This window comes from Solanum stenotomum, chromosome 2, assembly GCF_019186545.1.
Source record: "Solanum stenotomum isolate F172 chromosome 2, ASM1918654v1, whole genome shotgun sequence".
NCBI classification, from domain to species: Eukaryota; Viridiplantae; Streptophyta; class Magnoliopsida; order Solanales; family Solanaceae; genus Solanum; species Solanum stenotomum.
Genome location: NC_064283.1, coordinates 64,497,520 through 64,502,608, shown reverse-complemented (window position 1 = coordinate 64,502,608; position 5,089 = coordinate 64,497,520). Strand labels below are relative to the sequence as shown.

At 36.9% G+C, this 5,089-nt stretch overlaps 1 pseudogene; it reads left to right on the top strand.

The window, feature by feature from the left end:
- The first annotated feature begins 705 nt into the window (after positions 1 to 705).
- On the top strand, positions 706 to 1,859 carry LOC125856202 (eukaryotic translation initiation factor 4B3-like; annotated as a pseudogene).
- Positions 1,860 to 5,089: the final 3,230 nt, after the last annotated feature.

Genomic DNA, 5,089 nt, shown 5'->3' with positions numbered 1-5,089 from the left:
TTGCTAGTATCATAGACTCTTCACGATTACATATATTTGTATTATTTTGGAATTTTTTTAATTTAACTTTTTATTTTAATTTTTCATCTGATACTCATGTTGGAGTTTGATTAATTTAATTTTGCACTACGTAAGATCTCATTCTGAGGGAGCATTACCTATCAAGAATTTTTCATATTTAGGACTCAAATCTGAAATCTGTGATTAAGGAAACGAGGAGCTGTATTATTTTGGCATGTAAAGAAATCTTTGCTTCATTTATATATATGTAAATAATTAAACGAAATCATCACATTACATAATTGGGGGAAAAACCATATATACACATATGGTATAGAGAGTACGAAATACGAGGGGAAATTCAGTACGATAGCATTTGTGATGACCGGCCATTTATTGGAGTACTATATGTATATATACATGACAAGCTTGATACGCCCCAGAAAGGTTGCAATAAGAGAGAGAACGCCTCTAAAGAAAAAAAGGTAACATAATAGGTCAGAATTTGTTCTCTCGCTCCTTGCTGGAGGAGCGGCATACCAGAAAAAAAAGCCCTTCCTCGAATTCGAATCGATGACTTTTTTAGCCTATTTCTAAAGGGCTAACTGATCAACTTGCATGTGTTAAGCATACGACTGATATATTGTCTTCCCTTAATTATTAATGGAGTACTAATGCATAGCGCTTATCATTAATGGAGTACTAATGCATGCGCTTATCGTAAACCAACAAGTCAGAAAGTCAATAGAGGAGATAAGAACTTCTATCAATGGTATAAAATATGTAAAATGTTGTCATACAAATAAACCAACATATAGAATATAGGGAAAAAGGACGAATTTACCTCCGAACTTTGATAAATGGTACATCTATGCCCTACGTTATACTTTGCGTCCATATAAGCCCCTGCCATCCAATTACCGGTACATACATGCCGCTCTCACTAACGGACCCCTCGTTTTGTACACGTGTCTTAATCCTAATCAACTACATGTTTGACCATTCTTTTAACCCATAAATCCACAACCCGCCCCATAAACCCAATAACCCACCCGATTCCCTCTAAAATATCTAAGTTAATTAAACATTCCAAATGAAGAGTGGTCAGTGAAGGTTGAAAATCACTCCAATGGCGGCGGTGCCGGTGGCCTTGCCGATTTTCCATCTTTGGCCGTTGCCGCCACTACCAAAACGAAGAAGAAGAAGCCACAAACCCTATCTCTTCAGGGGTTCAACACTTATAGCGCTGCTAAGCAGTCTCAAACTACTGCCACTGTGGCAACCAAAGGCTTGACACCGGAGGAAGTTTTGATGCTCCCCACCAATCCTCGCGAGCGCACTGTGGAGGAACTTGGCCAGTCTCGACTCGGAGGTGGTTTCAGATCGTACGGTTACGACAGGCAAAGGGGGAGGGGTTCGTCGGACGATTCTCATAGGCAGGGAGGGTTTCGAAGAGATACCGATAGGGAAATTGCTCCCTCTCGTGCTAACGAGACTGATGATTGGGGTGTGGCTAAGAAAACATCGGCTGGTAATGGTTTTGAAAGAAGGGGGAGAGAGGTGAAATGGGAGGTTTTTTCTCCGATTGCCAATCTAAAGTTGATGAATCTGATAATTGGGCAGCGAATAAAGCTTTTGTACCCTCTTCTGGTCGAAGATTTGATAGGACAGGGAGTTTTGAGTCAAACGGTAGTGATTTCGATTCGGATCGGTGAACCAAAAGGAAGGAAGAGGAAGGTGGACGGAGATTTGCCTCCGGTGGTGGTGCATTCGACAGTTTAAGAGAAAGAAGAGGTGGGTTATTGGGTTTATGGGGCGGGTTGTGGGTTTATGGGTTAAAAGAATGGTCAAACGGGTAGTTGATTAGGATTAAGACACGTATACAAAACGAGGGGTCTGTTAGTGAGAGCGTCATGTGTGTACCGATAATTGGACGACAGAGGCTTATATGGACGCAAAGAATAACAGAAGGCATAGACGTACCATTTATCAAAGTTCGGGGATAAATTTATCCTTTTTCCCTAGTATATATAATTATTAGTTGCATGACATCCCTGGGATACATGTGGCTCCTCATAGAAATCATCTAAACCGACTGGATCAAGCCTTTCTTCTTTCTGCTTAAGCAAATGTTGAACCTCATTATTCAGCGGTTCCCCAAAGTCATAGAAATGGCTCCCTAAGTGATCATGATGGAGAGTTTGCTCCTTTGCCCTACTTGATCTCATTTCTCCGAAATGATGAAGGTTTCATAGCACATCATGAGCATCGGGTTAAAGCCATGTTGTAATAAATTAATTTCCCAAAATGACTTAACATAGGAAGTCCTTCTATATTTTGCTTCATACAAATTCTCATTTTCATATGAAGAAAATGACATGACATGAAATGTGGTGAACAGAGTTTGATATGTATGGGCCTATGGACTGGAATTTGTGGAAACTAATTTAGTTGGAATTATTGGGCCGAGTAAAATGTTGGAGTGTCTTATTTGGGATCCCGGCCCAATTAGTATTTGGTTAAAAGGGCAAATGAGTTGGAAAGAAGGGTTATGCAAATTGTTAAAGAAAAGAGTGTTTCCTCTCATCTCCCTTCTTAAGTCTAAGCTTCTCATCCCCTTCTATCTCTCTATCAATTCCCTAGTTCTTATGTTTAGTATCTCTACGATTCTGTTTGGGTTTTTGCTGTTTGCGTTGTTGCATTTACTTTGTGGATTTGTAATTGAACTCTAGTCTTGTTAATATAGTTGAGAAGTTTGTTACTGTTACAATTGGATTTGAGTTCATTACATGAAACTTATTATTGGGAGTTTTAATTTTCTAATAAGAAAACTATATAATTAACAAGGTAATTTCTTCTGGTTTGGAAATTTTGCATGAGATGATCAAATCATGACTTTTTAAAATGTAGCAATAGAATAATGAATTAATGAAATTGACTAGTTACACAATTTGAATAAAAGAAAAGAATTTTATAAACTTTTTTCCGATGAATTTAATTTGTTGTTGAAATCACAACCTCAATCCCATCATTAGAAAATCTTTTATTGAGGATCGAAAAAGTTATTGGACTAAATTTTACCGATCTCATGTGCTATATTTTACGGATGATATTCTACACAAATATATGTATAATTAAAATAAAACATTTATAATTTTCCATAAAATCAAATGTAATGACCCTAAAGGTCATTTTTGGAAATTTTCATAAAATGACCGTTTTACCCCTCCCGATAGTTGCCCCGAGTCCTAATTGTTGTATTTTCGAAGTTGGTTTGGAGGAAAATTGATGAAAAGTTGAGTTTTTAAGAGTTAAAGTTTGGTTAAAAGTGCTATTTCGAGTCATTTGGAGTTTCGAGACTCGAATCGGATTTCCGTCGATTCCAGCAGTTTTAGTATGTTGAAACGGGTCTATGAGAATTAACAGAGTCAAATTTGGAGTTAAAACGAAGATTTGAGGTCCTAAGTTGCTAAAATTGTGAAATTTTGATCAAGAGTTGACTTTGGTCAACAAACGAGGTTCCGGTGCTCGAAATGGAATTCCGAGGGCACCGTTGGATTCAGGGGGTGATTCTAAGTCTAGAATGAGTCTTGGTTGAATTTTTAGAGGCCCCGAATGCGTTTCGAGTTTTTGTGCCTAAAGTTAGTTTCTTGACGCCTTATCGGATACCGGGTCAAGGAGACCTCGAATTCAAATTCCGACGATTTCATTGAGTCCGAAATGTCATTTTCAAGCTAGTAGCATATTTGGTTTGTGTTCAGGAAGTGCCAAATGAGTTTTGGGTGAGCTTTTAAGCTTCTTGGATGCTTTGACACTATTTCAGCAAATTGTGGCAACTAAAGGGTTCATTATTAGTTTTAAAGGTCGAAAAATTATTCTGAAGGTTCTGAAATTTTGAGCATGAATTATAGGACTTATCTGCAAATTTTGGTGCATTTTCGCTAACCCGAGATTGGACTTTTATCGCAAATAAGAAATAATTGTTTACCGAGTAGAAATGATATTTGACTGGGCAAACGAGCATGAAATTGAGCTCCGATTGAACGATCAGGTTTGTATCATTATTTAAGACATTTACAAAAAAGAATCGGATCATTTCACTATCGTATGAGGAAATTACGGCATTTTTAGTGAAAGATTAACTGTTATTTTTCTGGTGCATAACAATCATGCACTGTTATAAAAATCTCAGACTGTGTTCATTTGGTATTTTGAGCATATCAGGAGTTCTAGAAATCAGAATGGAGTGATTCTTACGGGTTTCTTCTTGAATTAATATGAGGGTTAGTATTCAATCTTCAATTTGACATTTTCTCATAATTTCTTTATCAGGTTTTTTTTCCTATCCGTAAACCTCTTGGGAAAAATTGGGGTTTTATCGATTTGGACTTCCTTTTTGATGAAAAAGGTATATTTACGATCCTTATGTTATGGGTAAACTGATTTTAACATAAAATTATTGATTCATCGATTATTTTCATCATATTAACCGCGTACAATTTGGGCTTTCCTGGTAAAGTAAAAGTTTGATAAATTGAGAATTTCAAGGTCGATCTTAACTCCGTTTTTGATGAAATTTCATATTTGAACTTATCTAAGCATGGGTAAGATGTTTTTCAAGAGATATTTCATTTTCGAGTCGGGGTTTCGGATCCGAATATTTTAGGCTTCTTCAAGAACGTAGATTTTCCTTCAATTTGAGTTTGTGAATTGATTTCAACTCCGTTTTCAAATTGGTTTTCACCATTAGGTTCCAAATACTTTAAGGATCATTTTACATCAAAAATTTCCAGATTTGGGTATCGTTTTTCGGTATGAGACTTTTGAACCGTTTTGCCCTTTTTCCCTAAATTTCTTGATTTTGGTGTCATTGGACTCGAATTGTGATTGTGAATAATTGTCTGAATAGATTATCGTGATCCGGATTCTACTCGGAAAGGAAAGGCTCAAGTCAAGTAACTTTTGGAGTTCGTTCTAAGGCAAGTGGCTTCCAAACTTTGTAAAACTCTTCGACTACGCATGACTACTTTCCTAATTGTGTTGGGGAGTAATGGGGATTGAGGATGGGTTTTATTTGTTGATTGAAATT